Source organism: Ambystoma mexicanum, chromosome 3p, assembly GCF_040938575.1.
Source record: "Ambystoma mexicanum isolate Mex_15411 chromosome 3p, UKY_AmexF1_1, whole genome shotgun sequence".
Taxonomy (NCBI): Eukaryota; Metazoa; Chordata; class Amphibia; order Caudata; family Ambystomatidae; genus Ambystoma; species Ambystoma mexicanum.
Window position 1 is genome coordinate 457,910,267 of NC_090925.1, and position 18,312 is coordinate 457,928,578.

Sequence of the window (18,312 nt, forward strand, 5' to 3'; positions counted from 1 at the left end):
CCAATTACGTTACTAATGTATTGCTCATCAAAGGTAAGATTCCAAGCCACTTCCCTTTTCTTCTGAATAGCAGCTTTTTGTGCTTTCCTAAATACCTTCTTTAAGTGATTAATCCAGTCTGCTTCGGATACCTCGTTTTTCCTTCTAATTGATGTCTCACAGCCCAGAACTCTCTAGAGTTTCTCTTCCCTATTTGTTCCAGCATGTAGTCACTGTCCTGTTGATGCCGCCAAATCTTTATTTATGGACACAGACCTGGATTTATTGTTCTGCACAAGAGATCTGGATTCTTTTTCCTTAATCTCATCACTCAAAGAAGATTTTTTTTATTCCTCTAAGCATTTTGTTCATAGTTTTTTTCCTCATCATAGTTTCTTTGTCAAATGAGTGACAGTGCATCAGTTTTTTCCCCAACACCCTTTACCGAGGGGGGACAGGTAAACCACACAAACTTGATGAATTCTCTGGCTTACTATTATCAAATTGTCTATCTTCTGGAATTCCCATGAGCCAGTCTTTCAACTCCCTCCCCTCCCACTTCTATTTTTTAAGGCGCACACTTCCTTTCCTACTCTCAATGGATTTACTCTACCTATAATAGGGATCCTGCAAACATTCTGGGAATAAGAGTTTGAGCCGGTGATGATCACTACCTCCTCCTTCTACAATATTTAATGATGCCTTTTTTTCTTCAAAGATTGATGCTGACAAGAACAAATAGTCTATCGTGGAGTTGACATTTCCCTGACATCTGGTCGAATTTTTCGGAATATCCCCCAGATCCCATTCTCTAAGGAACTCTACCCAGATTCTGCCTTTTTCAGAAATCCTGTGCATGGTTTGTTGTTTGTTCCCTTTTATAAGTTGAGCACACTGGGAGTTCAAATCCCCCCTAGAATTATTACCGCCTACCCAAACATCACTCTTATATTTTCCAACATTCTTGCTAAGCCGTTGAGGAAAGATTGCATTAAAGAATTTGTGGGGTTCCAATATATATTGAGGAATATCACCTCCAAGAAGCCTCCCTGAAGACGGAGAAGAGCTTTACAAGCTTGGAGTCCTATGTTGGTATTTGTAATCAGGGAGATGTCCCTAAATGTGGAATCTTTGATCGCTAAAAGTATACTTCCACTTGCTCTGCCTTTTGCATTCTGTAGAGCTGGCTGGACGAATATTGAATATCCTTCCACCATGATTGGATTCGCTTCACGGGAAGCGTCCCTCTCATAGCAAAAATCTCCACCTACGACCACGCACCCATGGCTGGGATGCGCCACCTGCATTGAACCATTACTGCATGTCGGATGCAGATTATTTGGATTGTACACTACGCTGCTGACACAACCCAGGCACTATATCACTACTGATACTTGATCAATGGTCGTACGTCACCTACGACACCTACCGAGTAGAATCTTGAGACTCCAAGTCGTATATTCATCTCACAATGTCCAGTGGGCTTCCACCGCACGCTGAATGATCTGTATGATTCATAATTTATTTGAAATCCCTTACCTATGCAGAGTGACCTCCTTAAACGCATCAACACTCAGGACTTCCCTAGTCTTGTTCTTGTACATGATCTCTGGCTCATGAAGAAGAGAATATACTTCTCAAACCGCGTCAGCTGTCCTCAATGAACTAATTGTTCTCTGGCTTCTTCGTTTGGAATAAACAAGATTTGTTTTTTACATTTAAAGATTGGATTGCATCATTAACTTTGAATCTGTTTTCTCTATTGAAATGTATTAAATGTGTCTTTACACTAGTACCTTCTTGAATTAATATTAAGGCGTCGTATTGACGCATTATTACGGTGTGCAGGGGATGGGAGGGTTCCAGTTTGGATCCTCTTTTCTCTCTCACCATGATTGGATTCACCAGCCAGGTTTCTTGTAGCATAAGGACCTCCCTTTTCTAAACAGGTATTCTTTAATTTTCTTGGAGTTGAAAGTATTTGGACCCACGTGTTCCAACAGATCATCTTCAAATCCAAACAATTAAAGAGGCTTCCAGCCTGCTCCCAGTCTCTGAAAAACCTCAGTCAGGATTTCTGGTAGTAGAGGGAGTGGATTTTCCTGCAAGTTCTTCTCTGGTATTTCTGATTCTTTTTGATGGAACTTGGATATCAATTTGTGGGACCCTTCGAAGCCTGCTTTGGAGGTCCACTTTTGAGTGACTACTGAGGGCTTCCCATTCCATTCCGGTTGAAAGGTGGAAACAAGAAGATCTTGTCCTTTAATTCTAATGCCGCTCCCATTATTGCCTCAAAACCTTCTCTTGGTGATATTCCTACCTCTGCTACAAGAGGATTGTCATGTTCTGGGAAGCGAACAAATTCAATGTCATGTGAATTGAGAAGATATATACTGGGCAGTTTCCTCAGCATTGATAGGATCACCCCCCTACACAGAGATTTTATATTATTCTTATTTGAGGTTAGAGAGAACCAAATTATGGGCATTGTGAATGCCGATCTTCCTTTGCTCTCTCTTGAACCTTGCTTATCTTAACTTAGTTGTTGGCTCACACTAACTTCCAACTGTTTAGGGGTTACCTCTATTTTAGTTGATTTCCCTTCTCCATTATAATCTGTTTGAATCATGCAGCATTTCCCTTCTCCCAATCTGATTTCTTCCATTTTATTTAGTCTATCTGCCTTTCTCTGCCCTTGTTTCAAAAATATTGGGGCCATTTTCCAATTGTTGTTCTGAGCACCCTCCATGTCAGAGTTGGGAGGTTGGTTCCTCCCTCCCAATTTTTGTTTCGTCCTCAAGAAAATTGGGGCTATTGCTGGCCCTCCTCTAGGCTTTTGTTGGTTTAAATTGTCATCAATTTGGGAACTTATTTCTAGTTCGTATTGAGTTTCAATAGAATTCCCATTGATTTTGGGAATCAATTGTTTTGTACAATTCAGGCTTCCCACTCTTTGTCTCTCTGTTTGCGACCCTATACTCACTTTTTGTGTCCCCGTTCTATCTCTGGGAACTGACAAAGGCAACTGTTCCTTAGCTTGTTGGATAGGTTTGCCCCTTTCAATCTTTGACTTCTTTTTTCCATGTCCATTAATATCTCCCGATGTAGTAGTGGAGTTGAGCACTTCCTCTTCCTCTATCATAGTCGCCATTGACACGCTGGTGAGTGATTTCGAGAAAGCAGTTGATTCTGATTTTGAATTTTTTTGATGTTTTTTGTTTATTTGTTTTTTTCTGATTCCTCTTTGAGGAAGCGCCCTCTGAGTATTTTTCTCCTTTGTGCTTCTCTCTTTCTCTCCCTTTTTCTACCTGTAGATTGGTGACGATTGGATTCCTCCACCTCTACGATTGATGAATATATTTCTTGTTCCTGATGGTTCATCAGATCGACTGGCTTTGTCAAACCTTCCTCTTGTTCATTTTCCACCACATTTGCCAGTCTCCTAAACTCTTCGAGAACTGATTCCGACAGAGGTGTGTCATGCATTTGTGGGTTTTGGTCCTCCACACTCGTTCCCGTGCTGCTAGTCCATATCCCTTTTATCAGATCATTTACTTGCATCAGAATACTCTGCATGAGTGTGAATTGTGAGTCAACTTCTTTCTTAGTGACAGTGCTTGCTGAATTGCTGACAAGTCTAGCCCTTGTTTGGTCACTTTGATTCTTAGGTCCTTCAGGTTTGGGGTTATGATAGAATTTATTGCATTGCTGCACCCCACCACCGAACAGTCCAAAGTGGCTATTTCTTTTGTTAGCTCTAGAAGTGTCCCCGCTTGAGATTGCACCGCTCCTCTCAACAATTCAAAAACGGATACAGGGGAGATTAAGACATAACTAAGTGATGATAGGGTGTTTGCATTTATTTGGTTGTCAATTCCCCCTTCTTGATTTATGTTAGGAATGCAGGGGTCACCTTCTAGTAATCCACTTTCCCATGCTGTCCTCTCATTTATCGATAAGTCAATGTTCTGGCCCAAATCCATGACCGAGGTATTCAGACTTTCAGTTTCTGCTAATAATTCCACTGGGTGAAGTGCTGTCAGGGATCAAATATTGTCCCTTCTATCTCTCCTTGGTATTTGTACTTCACTCTGGTTATTTAGTGCCACTTCTTCATCATTCACACTTCTACTTCTTTTTTTGCCGAAATGATCATCGATTTTCCTTTGAATTTGTTTTGTGGTGACTGTATTCCAAGCCCTTTTTCCAGTTATGGTGGATGAGATTGGATACTAGTTCTACACCAAGTCCCATTTCAGGAGTATATGGAACATACTCTGCATGGATATGTGCTTGAGTCATTTGTCCAATTACTGGGGCCAAGCCTGCTCCCTCCACTGAGGTGATCAGACCGCATTGTTGGCTTTGACAACTTGGGGGTGTTATTGCTGGCTCTTCCCATTCAGGTGTTCTCTTATCATCCCGCAAGGGATTACTTCGAAGTTTCATTCTTCCCGCAGAGTGTTTTAAAGTAGTGTCTTTAGCAATTTTGGAAGTTGTCTGGATTCCTGGGGTAGGATTCCTTTAAGCGAGAGCATTGTTACTGTTTTGTTTACTTGTTTTTTTTTTAATTTGTTTTTTAACTGGTGGGTATGGTGTGCTTAAAGCGCGTATTTAAAAGCTACATAGCCTCTTAATTTCACTATGGTTTATACTGCAGCTGTGCTTCTGATGCTATTGCTGAATTTTCAGCTTGGTATTACCCAAAGTCTGCCAAGGGAGAGAGAGAATAAGAATGATTGACTTACAGATCTCAAATTGTTTCAAGTAGTATTTGTTCCCACAATCTCCCCTTCAGAACGTTTGAAAATAAAAAGACTGCTGTTGTAACAGAACTATTATCTTGAGATTTCCTCACGGCGGTTACATTTACCGAACTGCCTATTCTCGGATAGTGTTTTCAATGTAGTGAGCTAGGGGACTAGACTCTAATAGCTTTCCTGCGATCAAAGGGGCGCGGCCCCAACAGTCTCCCTTTTAATCAAAGTGGGTCAGTAAATGCTAAAGTTAATAAGTTCAGTCCACATGGCTTACCGCTTTGATGCTGATTCGCACGGACACCTTGACTAACTGGAAATACTCGTTTTCCTGCAGTATCGTGTTCTTCGGATTGTCGCTTCCAGTGCTACTGCTCCCGGCCTTTCGGTCCCCAACAGACCATGCCAGACAACTTAGCCCACACTTGACTGTTGGGTAAAATCATTTTGTTAGGTTGCAGATCTAATTAACTAGTGTGTTAGACAACTGTTGGAGAAATGTGATTATAGAAATTGTTTAATGTTTTTTTTTAAAGAGGAAAATGTGTTTGCGGTTACATTGATCATATGGTGTACAAAAACAATTCCATAGCGGACCATAGCATTGTAATTGACTTATTTTATTGTTTCTTTTTCTGCCAAGTGATTGAATAAATAAAGGTTAAAAAGAAAATTGACAGGACTACAAGGCACTTACACGTATGGTAACAGGTTCATTTGACAATCAATCATACATGCAATTTGGAGGAAGCATGGGTGTGATGCCTTTGCTGACCACATCCTATTCTGCATGAAGACACCCCCTCTGCCTCAATGCACCTAATCCAGGATTTTCATCTAGACCCAGTACCAATATACAATGATTCTGCGGGTACCGCACTTCAAAGCAGTTCAGAAGACAAATTGATGAGATAAATTTCAAAGTTCTGGGTCGTGCCTTTTTAGCTAAGGGATGGCAAAAGTAACTTGAAACGTGGAGCATCTATGAGGTCAAAAGTGACTGATTTTGTCTGCATGATATATCACTGGTCCTAAGGTCACACTAGTTCCATCCACTGCAAATGTACCTTCTGCTTTCACTTTAGGAACCATGGTTGTCCGGATATTCGTTGCATAGGCATGATCCAATAGATTATGGTTGCTTTGCAACTAATGAACACCACTGCAGCTTAGGATTTCCTGACAGCGTTTATGGAAACGTCAAACTTCAATGTCAACTTGTTGAATTGTATGCACTTTTTATGTTATAGTTTTTTCTGTTCGGTTATTTTATGTTATCTTGCCCAGCTTGTATTGGATTTCTCTATATAAAGCTTTTGAGGTGACATCCCTCCTGACAAAACTTCACTGATAGTGACCGACTTCCTTTGGGACCACTAAAATGTCACTTTATAGAGTTGGTTGTGTTATTTATGTTATGTAACATTAGGTTTTCAGTTTTCATGTGAACTTACAGTATTTGTACTATTGAGGTGGCCCTACACATAATTATACTTTACTAACAACATATAATTACAATGACCAACTACTTTTTTAGTAATCTAACATGTTATCTCATTAATCAAATATAACTATTAAATAAGTATACATGAGTCAGTAGGCAAACGAAAAGTGTAAGTTAGCTTAAACCTAGTGTTAAGCAATGTGCCTCCATAGCCTAGCATTGCACACAAAATACAAATCAGTGTAGGGTTGACGTGGTAGCTCGGTGATGAAACTGAATGGGGTGGAATTTAGGCAGGTGTTGTAATGCAAGAACAACCGAAAACATGCAGGGTTTCTTTCACTGAGTTCAGCCTCTGGAGCAGGTTGCTGAGGAAACCAGGGACATGAGACAGATCATATTAATGTGCTACGGGTTGACTGCTTGTGGGTGCAAGAGTAACGAAACATGTTCTTGCAGGGCATCCATGATCTTCAGAAGAATGATCACCAGGAACATTGGGCCAAAATGGATGCTCATTTCCAGTATACCAGTACATATATTTGATTTACCTAATTGGAGAGGATAGCGAAACATGTGATTTGTCTACAGCAGGTTCTTGTGCAGGTAACTCATTGAGAAGGCAGTGTTTTGGTGGAAATGGATATGGGAGGTGAGAATATCACTGTAAGACAGGCAGAAAGGAGGGCATGAATGTAACGCTCACCTGATTCCCATAGAGGCGCCGGTCTTGACTGGGCGTATACCGTATCTTCAAAGGTGATGTGTAACACACGGCTGGCTCTTTGGGCTGGACCTCTGTGCACTGTATGTCTGCCTCGAAGGGTAAGATGTCTGCAGATAGAAAATATGGGATTAAGGAACTGGGTTATTGAAGGTCTCTCTCTTCTTCCCTTTCTCTTCTCCTGTAGAACCCCAAAGGTTAACGCTCTCACCTTAGGTAAGTGAACGCTGTGCTCTCCATCTGCCTCGGGGCAGGGTGCTGTAACCAGTTTCTTCACTGGATAAGGGGAGCAGGCCTCTTGACTTCAGAGGACTGCTGTCCGTCGTTTACTGCACGAACGGTAAGTTTCGAGTAATTCTAATGTCTTTAAAGTCTTTAGTAATGATGTTTCTTGTTTTGCAGGGTTCCGGCGATGGCGGATGACGGGCTGAAGTGAGTTGAAGATGGAGCCCGTGTGATGAATAGAAGCGCCTGGAAGCACGTAAGTAAGCGCTTGTTGCCTGCTTCACGATGCGCTCTAACTGTCTTTTTATTTTGCAGGTACAAGTTCGGAGCGGCTGCAGGGTGCCGGAATACCCACTGGGTTAGATGTGGAAAGGAGTAATGGCACGTGAGTATTAAAGTTCCCCAATGTCTTTAAACGCACCTTGTTTTGTCTTTCAGATGCGGGATGCAGCGCCGAAGGCCTCCGGAGCGTGCGAAGAGTTGGTAAGCTTTTGTCTTTCAGCTGCCGGAATGCAGTGTGAAGACCTCCGGAGCGCACGAAGAGTAGGTAAGCCTTTGTCTTTCAGATGCCGGAATGCAGCGCGAGGCGTTGGTGACAGCCGATGTACCAGGTAAGTGAAGAGCTGTCACTGAAGACCGTAATGCTAACCTGTTCTTTCTTGTCTTTGTAGGTGTTGCTGAAGACTGGATTCAGGATGGTAAGCCTTTTTCCTTAGGCCCAGGATCAGATGCAGAAGACACGATGAGCGTTCTGCTGCAGAGGATGCAGAATAATGCAAAGCAAGATTCATCCATCGGGTGTGGTTTAAATAGCCTCCTGTAGTGCTTAGGTGTCTCCTTCCACAGCCACGCCTAGGTAAGAAAAGAGTTCCTGCTTTCCAGAAGAGTTCCAGTGTTCTGAATCTAGGGAGTGGCTCCTGCCCCACCCAACAGGAAAAGTAGTTCCAAACAGAAGAGGATCAGAGGCTCAACTGGCAGGCAAGTAAGCAGCATGGTCTGCTGCAGGTAAGTCCACCCAAGCATTATGAGCCCGGCGCTTCCAGCGCTGGGACTGGGCATATTTATGAGCCTGGTGCCACTGGCGCCAGGACTGGGTCCAAAAGGTCCCAATTGGGACTGGTTGGCACTCAGAACCTGGGTTATGGATCTGTTTCCAAGGGAGTTGGGAAAACCCTGACCTTTTGGAAGCAGAGATCATGACAGTACCCCCCCTCAAGGCCCCTCCCAAACCGGGCTTCTCTGGGGGTTTTGGCTTGTCAGGAAATGTTCGGTAAAATCTTTTGATTAGGCGAGGAGCGTGGACATATTCAGCAGGTTCCCAGGATCTCTCTTGGGGGCCGTAGCCTTTCCAGTCAATTAGGTAAAATAGTTTAGATTTGGAGATCTTGGAGTCCAGAATGCTTTTGACTTCAAACTCGAGTTCTCCATCAACTAGGATAGGTTTTGGAGATTTAGTTAGTCGGGTTTGAGGTTGCACGGGTTTTAATAGAGAGACGTGGAAGACCGGATGTATCTTCATGTGCGGGGGCAAGTCCAACTTGACCGCTACTGGGTTTACTATGGTAGTGATGGAATAGGGACCAAGGTATCTTGGGTTGAATGTGCATGGCCCTTTTAGGGGTAGATATTTGGTGGATAACCAGACTTGATCCCCTACTTGATATTGAGGGGCTTCCTTCCGATGTTGATCTGCTCCTTTCTTGTATTGTTCTTTAGCCCTTTGAAGGTGAGCAACAGCTTCCTTAAAGGCTTGGGTGATTGTAGAATGCAGGTAGTCTACTGCTGGTGTTTCAAGATCTTGGAGGGGATCCAACTCCGAGGTTCGAGGGTGACTGCCGTACAAAAGAAAAAATGGGGTTTTCCCAGTTCCCGAATGGACAGAGTTATTGTAGGCATATTCGGCTATCCAAAGGATGTCTCTCCAAGTTTTTTCAGTTTGTTGCAGCATGCAGCGTAAATACTGTTCCAGAGTTTGATTGGTCCTCTCGGTTTGTCCGTCGGTCTGAGGGTGGTGACTGGTCGATAGTCTCACATCAATTTGAGCCGACCGACAGCAACTTCGCCAAAAATGAGAAATAAATTGACTACCTCGATCCGAAATTAGAACCGAAGGAAAACCGTGCAGTCGGACGATGTTTTCGAGAAATTCTCGGGCCAGAGTTGCTGCTGTTGGCAAGCCTTTGAGCGGAATGAAATGCGCCATCTTGGAGAATAAGTCCACGATTACTAGAACCGTATTGTATCCGGAGCATGGAGGTAGATCGGTGATGAAGTCCATAGAAAGCGTATGCCAAGGGCGAGGTGGGATGTCAATAGGGCGTAAGAGGCCTGCTGGTCTTTCCTTTTGACTCTTGTTTTGGGCGCATACTCCACAGGACATTATAAAGTCTCTGATATCTTTTTTCCAAGACGGCCACCAGAAGTAGCGCTTGATCTTTTCTGAGGTCTTGGCCATACCGGGATGTCCTTCCATTAAAGAATCGTGATAATGAGAGATTACTTTTTTCTGTAAATCTGTGCTGGGTAGGTATAAGCGTTCTTGGAAATACAATAAGTTGTCCTTTACTGCAAAGTCCTTTCCCTGCAGATGCCAATTCTGTATGTCTGCTGGAGTTACAAGTTGCCTGGCTTTATCCTTAACTTCCTCTATGGATTCTGTGGCGATTACACCCAGAATTCTTTGTTCGGGAATGATTGGTACAGGTTTAGGGTTGATCAAGTGTTCTTCCACTCCCATCCGAGAAAGGGCATCAGCTTTACCGTTCTTTGTACCAGGTCGATAGGTAATTATGAAGTCAAACTCAGCAAAGAATAATGCCCAAGGGAGTTGTCTAGAGGATTGGGCTTTTGCGGTTTTCAAATATTGCAGGTTTCGGTGATCCGTAATCACAGTAACAGTGTGTCGGGACCCCAGCAGATAATGCCGCCAAGCCTTAAAGGCAGACTTGATAGCCAGAGGTTCCTTGTCAGTAATCGTGTAATTGATTTCAGGAGGCGAGAATTTGCGGGACCAAAATGCCACGGGATGCAACTGATTGGTTACTGGGTCCTTTTGTGATAGAACTGCCCCCATGGCAAGGCTTGAAGCATCAGTTTCCACGATGTAGGGGAGTTCGGGGTGAGGGTGTTTTAAGATTGGTTCAGAGATAAATTTAGTCTTCAAATCCTGGAAAGCTTGTTCCGCCTCGGTAGACCATTCAAAACGTTTGTTTTTCTTTAACAAGGCAGTGATGGGCTGGACTATTCGAGAGAATTCAGGGATAAACCTGCGGTAAAAGTTAGCGAAGCCTAACATGCTTTGCACACCTTTTACGGAGGATGGTGATGGCCATTTGAGAACTGCATCGACATTCTTTGAATCCATACGCACTCTGCCAGGTGATAATATGAATCCCAAGAATTCAACTTCAGTCACGTTGAAAACACATTTTTCCAATTTAGCGAAAAGTTTGTGTTGACGCAATCTTTCGAGGACCATTTTCACGTGTTTCCGATGTTCAGATTCCGATGAAGAATAAACGAGGATGTCGTCAATGTAAACAACAACACACACATCTATGAGCTCTCTGAGGACATCGTTCATAAAATATTGAAAGGCGGCCGGGGCATTGCAAAGTCCGAAGGGCATGACCTGATATTCAAATAGCCCATACTTGGGCGGAAGGCCGTCTTCCATTCATCGCCCTCTTTTACTCGTACCAAGTGGTAAGCTCCTCTAAGATCCAGCTTTGTATATATGCATGCTTTTCTGACTTGGTCCAGGAGTTCAGGGATCAAAGGTAACGGATATCTATTCTTAACGGTGATCTGGTTCAGGGAGCGATAATCTATACAAGTTCTAAGGTCTCCTTCCTTTTTTGGAACGAAGAACAAAGTTGAAGAAGCAGGAGACTTGGAAGGACGAATAAACCCATTTGCCAGGTATTGATCCAGGTATTGTCGAAGGTGAAGGTTCTCAGGCTCGGTGAGGGCATAAATTCTACTACAAGGAGGGGTAGATCCAGGTATCAGGTCTATCTGGCAGTCATAAGACCTATGAGGAGGTAGAGAGTTAGCCTGATCCTTCCGGAAAACATCTTGGTATTCTAGGTATTCGGGAGGTAACTGGGGAGTCTCTGAAGAAAATGCTGCCAGTGCAACACCAGGTGGAGGGTGACAAGTAGAGACACATTCTGGAAACTGGACCGTTCTTGCTCGCCAATCGATCAGAGGATTTTGTTTCTCTAACCAAGGTATTCCTAAAATAATCTGAAACTGAGGGGCCTTGATCACATCGAACACGATCTTCTCATGGTGTCCATCTTGACTTACTAGCGTCACCTCTTGAGTGGTATGCGTTACTGGCCCGGAGGCTATCTCCGTACCATCCACCGTAGTAATGACGTCCTTTACAGCCTTGGGACAAAGAGTTAGATTCATCCTCAAAACCATTTCATGATCCACATAATTGCTGATGGCACCGCTGTCGACGTAAGCTTCAATTGCATGTAATCGATCCGGATTATCAGGGCTAATGAGGACCATAGGTATCACGAAATGCGAGGTCACGGAACTGGTTTTCACGCTCGGCAAGAGGACCTCTATTCTTGTCGGGCGAGGTTATTTCCCTGCTCAGAGTTTGTAACCTTGGTAACTGCAGCTCCTACTGCCTTCTTGGCAGGTTTCACCGGACAGTCTCGAAGAAAGTGCCCTGAGTTTCCGCAATAGAGGCATAATTGCAACTGTTTTCTCCTTTCCCGCTCCTTTTGTGTTAGAGGACCTTTCAGACCCCCTATTTGCATGGGTTCCCCGGAGTGTACTCCTTTGGAAGGAGTTGGCGGTTTGGAAAATACTCGAGCATCAAACTTGGAACGATCGGCCTTCCTGTTCTGCAGTCTGTGATCTATTTGAACGACTAAGTCTATATAGTCCGAACAATCTTGTGGGGGATTCACTACTTGGGCTAACACATCTTTGAGCTCTCCACGTAGACCTCTATAAAACAGCGTAATCCTTTTGTCCTCAGGCCATTGAGTTTCCACTATCAGTCTGTTGAAAGACGCAATATAAGCCAAAAGGTCTTGATTACCTTGTCGCAACGAAAGAAGCTCATTGTCCAAGGCCTGCCCCTGTGAATGTCTTGCGAACAGTTTTTCCATACTGAGCTGAAAAGCTTGAAAAGCATGGAGGACCAGATCATCTTGATTTACTAGAGGGATCGACCAGTCTGCCGCATTGCCACTAAGGTACGAAAGCACGAAAGCTACTTTAGCTTGATCAGTTGGAAAGGCTGCTGGCCGGCATAAGAAATGCAACCGGCACTGATTGATAAATACTGCAAACCTCTTTGGGTCACCAGAAAATCGTTAGGGCGGAGCCAGAGGTACATTCCCAGGTAGGTTGATCTGCACTGGATTCATAGAGGATGTAGAAGGAAGATTTCCCCCAGATGCGGGTAACGGGGTCTGTCCGGCTTGTGACTGTAGCAATTGTCTAGCGAGATCATCTGTTCGCTCCTTGGAAATAATCAGTTCCCTTCTTAGAGCGTTCGTTTCCTGACGGGCTGCATGCACTTCTGCCCTTAGTTCCCCAAGAAACTGGGCTAGCTGGTCGGTATCCGAGGTTTCCATAGCGCCTGGACGGGAGTTTTGTGGTAGGCTTTGCGTTCTGTAACGCTCACCTGATTCCCGTAGAGGCGCCGGTCTTGACTGGGCGTATACCGTATCTTCAAAGGTGATGTGTAACACACGGCTGGCTCTTTGGGCTGGACCTCTGTGCACTGTATGTCTGCCTCGAAGGGTAAGATGTCTGCAGATAGAAAATATGGGATTAAGGAACTGGGTTATTGAAGGTCTCTCTCTTCTTCCCTTTCTCTTCTCCTGTAGAACCCCAAAGGTTAACGCTCTCACCTTAGGTAAGTGAACGCCGTGCTCTCTATCTGCCTCTAGGAAGCACAGACCCAGTGGGAAACAAGAATCTCAGGGTGGAACCGATGCCCCCTAACTTAATCTTCCCTTACTGGATGGAACGAGGAGGATGCCCTGACCACCCATTTCCACATACCACTAGTTCACAGAGGAAACTTAGGTAGGTAAGGACTCCAAAGGGGGTGGGCAAGGAGGGACCAGAATCCTCTAACCTAAACATCGCCAAACCCAGGGTGGCGTACAAATCTGCATCAGCTAGGTACACATACCACTAGTAATACAGAGGAAAACTGCCACTCCTCAACATGTCTGCCACTCGGCATATAAACTACAATACCAAACACACAGGATAATCACATATGTTGAGCACATAATCTCAAAGAGGTAAGCACATGGGAATTTGCACCAAGCCGAAAACTGCACTTAAACTCAGCGAACTTTGCAAACCAAACGGAAGCTGCCAACAGGACATCAAAACTCTCACTTTCCTATTCCCACTACACCAACTACACCCTACTAACCCTACTAACCACACCACTCACCCTGTTTTCTCACACCCTCCTTTTCAGATCCAACAGAGTGCCTTGGGACAACTCTGGTGGTCACAGTGCACAGTACAAATACCTTTAACATTAACAATAACATTAGTAATAGAACTGGAGTCCAAATGTCAGACACAGTTCTTTAGCTTGTGTCTCCAGCATTTATTGTAAATATGGAAATATATCTGAACCATGTGTTTCTGTAAAATCCCCACAAAACTGAGTTTATAGGTGGTGCTTATAATGTGTGTATTAATCAGTGATGCAAGTAATTTTGTGCTTTTTATGCTAACAGGGATTACTCTGGATAGCAACAATTGATTTACAATGTTTTTAAGGAATGTTAATACATCTATTTTTTACCTCTGCCACATTTTTGGCAAAAAATGAAATTTGACAATTTCTGTAATTATTCTATCACATTTTGTGATAATGTGTAACTATATAAAACAATGCTAAGCAGTGTCTGGGCAATTCAATGATTTGTCATAGTTAGTGATACTGCAGGGTTTAGCACATTAATGATAAATGCAGAATAAACCATGGCGAGCTACTTGAAATTGAAATACCAATGCAGAAGTGAGAATGCTGCACCAGTAAGGAATCAAAAGTCAGTAGCACATTGCAACACCACTAATTCCAGCAAAATATAATACCTAGGATGTACTGGAGACCAGAACAATGTGCACGCTGATACTACTAGAATTTGAACAATGCTAGAGATGTCATTAGCCAAAGTCACATATACATATATTCCTTGCTGCTGTGCACAAATAACATCATTATTGTCACATTCACACTGAAAACCACACGGCAGATGAGATATAGTGAGGCTACTGCCCTACTTATCAATATGATGGACTCTCTAGCATGATTGAAGACCAGAGAGGGAAACGTGGATCACCTACTATACTATATAAATAAACGTATTTGTAATTAGATAATACACTTATAAGTCTTTCTGTATCAGTATAGCATATACATGATGCACAAGCCTATCAAATTTCTTAATAATTTGTCGTATTTCTTGATGCACAGGAACATTAATATCCCCCTGCACTTTAAGTTTTAAGTTGAGAACATGGTAGCCCATGCCACAGTGTCACAATTGTAGATGTGTACAGAAATATCGAACAGGATACCAGGACATTCATAATGGATGGCTTGTTTGGAGCATTAAGACAAAGGAGCTTCAAGTGCGTATTGCAACAATTGTGTTCACAATATCCGGACACTCCGGACACTCAAGGACAAAGGTGTTTATATTTTAGAAGGTATTGCCTATCTCTCAGAGCATCATAGGAGTGTTGGGGTACCACACAGGTTATACTGTCTACCTTTGCACAGAACAATACAAACAAGTGCTGGCAGGGCTGCATCAATATGACACATCCAAGATTAATAGCTCCTGCAGACAAGGATACGTCAGAGATGTTGGTTCATACCTCTTTGAGAAAAGACCACAACCGTTCCATCAGAGCAGGTCATAATGTTAATGACAAAATTCCTGTTGTGCTGTCAATAAATAATAGTCCATAAAAAACACAATCACATGAAAATACAAAAATATATAGTACTACTGTGGGCACAAGTCTCCTACTGTGGAACCAAATGTCACACCCAACAGGGTCAACTATACCATCCTGTTCAATCGTCTCTGTGATAACCTCGGTATCACTGATCAGGCTCTGGCCTGGCTGACCTCTTTCCTCTCTGATCAACCCTCCCAGGTCCAACTTGGGTCCTTCCAATCATTCATCTTCCTCTCTACCTGTGGTGTTCCCCAGGGGTCTAACCTCTCAACCTGGCTGTTCAACCAATGCCTGGCAACTCTCGCGACTGCATTGCCATTTTCTGCTCAAATTTCCAGTGCTACGCTGATGACACTCAACTCACTTTCAGGCTGCCTTTCGGCCACCTCCTCTCCCTCTCTCATCGCTGATTGCCTAACTCTGGTGTGCCACCAATGATCTTTGTCTGAATGCCAGCAAGACAGAGATCCTCCTCAACGGTACACCTTCACCATCCTTTCCCCCCACTCTCTGGCTGGCCTCCCTTTGCCCTCTTCCTACCCCCATCTGCAAGGCTGAGAACCTCAGGGTCATCTTTGACTCCCCATGATCCTTCTCCGCTAACATCTCTTATGTCACTAAAAGGTCAAACTTCCTACTGCACCTAATAATATGCCTTTCCTCTCCTTCCCCCAGAAGCTCACTGTCACCGAAGCTCGAGTTCACTCTAGGTTGGACTACTGTAACAGCCTCTTTCTAAATCTACCTGCCTCTACTCTCGGCCCTAGGCAACTAATCCACAACAGAACTGCGAGACTTGTCCTTGGCCTCAAGCCCTGGGATTGTATCTCTGCAGCTCTTAAATCTATCCCTAGGCTCCCAATGGATGCAAGGATTAAATTCATAAACCTCTGCATTGTCCACAAGGCTTTCTGGGGCCTGGGTCCAAAATACCTTCAGCTATGCTTCCGCAAATACCTCTCCTCTCAAACTCTTCGCTCCTCTACCTCTAACTCCTTCAGGATTGGTCGTTTTTCAAAGAACCAATTTGGGGGTAGATCTCTGTCTCTGGCTGGGACCTTCCTCTGGAACAGCCTCCCTGCCACTCTAAAACTTTAGGAGAACCAACTCTGGTTCCGGAAGCACCTCTAGACCTTCCTCTTTGCTACTGCCTTCGCCCCCCTCTCCTCTGCTGATCTGTTCACTCTTGGAACTGTGCACTTGGCCACCCTCTGTGCCCCAGGCCCAGATACCTGCTCACCCTGCCACCCTCCTGCACTGCCTCTGGGCCACCCCTTGCACTGGGGTCTGTATCTGTACCCACACAGTCTCCCCCTTTTCTTCTTGCACTTATCAGACCTACCCTGTCTGCTACCTTAAACCCAGCACTTGCCACTTGCTGGCTGCACTACCACTGTTTGTTGCCTTTATTATTTATTTATTTATTTATTATTTATCTGTTTCTCCTTTGCTCCGCACTTTTCACTTCTCCCTCTTCCATGCACTTGCGCGTTCTCAAAGTCACTCAGCCTAGTAACATATTTGTTTTGTTTTCCCCTGTTCCCCTCCCTTGCTGCGCTTTGAAACACTTGTGTACGAGCACGATAGAAATAAAATATCAATTCAATTCAATTCAAACAATCTAAAGAAAGAGAACCACAGTCACACTGGGGACATCCAAAGGGGCATCTGTTATTGTGACTTTCCACATCAATGTTAATATGCTGTTTCTTTTTAAGTTATAGTGGTTCCTTTTTAAATGGGCTGCACCTTTTCAACGTTTTGGTATTAGGGATGTTTCTTGTATAGGAGTCACCTGTATGTGCTCCCCATTCGGTTTGGTACCAAAGATGAAAGCAGTTTGATTTGTCTTGCTGCACATCTTATATGTTCCCAAAGTCAAGCCTATGAATAAGGTGATTGCCCAAGCTGTGCATACTGCAGTGTACTTTTTAAGCAGTAAGTCCCGAGCTGCGGGGCTTATTGCTATTAGTAACCCGGCCTGCAAGTCCAGGGTACTAATAGCTTTCTTTTTCTGTTCTGAAATGTAACAACGATTTGGAACAGAAAATATAAACATAACAAATTGTCTGCAGGGGAAGGGAAAACAGAGTCCATGATCCCTTTCCATGGCGGCCATCGGAAGTGGACGCGATGGGGACAGAAGTGTTCCCAGCGTGTTAGCTCCTGAAAATGGAGCAAAAAGAAGGTAATTGGGGTTGGGAGGGGTGGGAGGGTATTGTTTGGAGGGGTGGGGGAGAAAACACTTACCTGAATCCCCGGTGGGGGAGGATGGCAGCCTCCAGCCGCGTGGTGGGCCGGAACAGGGATTACCCCATTCCGAGCCCCTCATTGGTTGAGGGGCTGCCATACCTCGCCGCCCGGGGATATGAAGGCGAGGGATTCTGTGTCGGGTAATGCCACAGCGAGGGCCAATCAGATTGTGAGCTACATTCTGATTGACTCTCACTGAGTACTAATCTTGATTAAGCTATTGCAATATTGAGATCATTGAGACTTGGTGAACTTATGGTCAGACTCAATGCTATGGGTGTTGCTTCTGCACCCATATGATTTCCATGTATTGAGTTTCCATTTTGAGGTTGTTTTCGATTATGACATAGCAATACTCATTGGATGTCCTTTGGCAATGTCATTGCTAAGCCCATTTTTAGATTTGGTAGTGTGGTTTAGACCCCAAAAAATCAATCCAAGGAAACAACAATGAGAGGCACAGGTTGCAAGGAAAACAGTTTTAATGCATGTAATTAAACAGCCGTGAGAGTCAGTCAGCTCAGTGGAACTGAAAAATTAAAAACTCGACCCGCCCACATTGGGTTACAGAATTTATAGGCAAAAACCACAAGTTTACAAGATTAAGATACAATACAAAATGTCAGGTGTATTATATAAGTCCTTCATCCCTATTGGCTCCCACCTATATGAGTACCTAAACACAACATATAATATCACATTTCATTGTTTGGTGAAATCCTAGTGACATAGTGAGTGCATCCATTTTGCAGATGCCCTAATTACATAATCACCAGAAAAAGTGAAACCAACCCTGTGTGGCAACAAGCAGCGAGCTTCTCTCCCCTGGAACCTGTCATCTTGGCAACCCCTTCTTTCTCAGACCTTGCAGCCCCTCAAGCTGTAAGTTCTGCAACTATTTTAGTGTAGCATGTTGCTCTCTCTGGCACACAGTCTTCCAGCCAAGACAC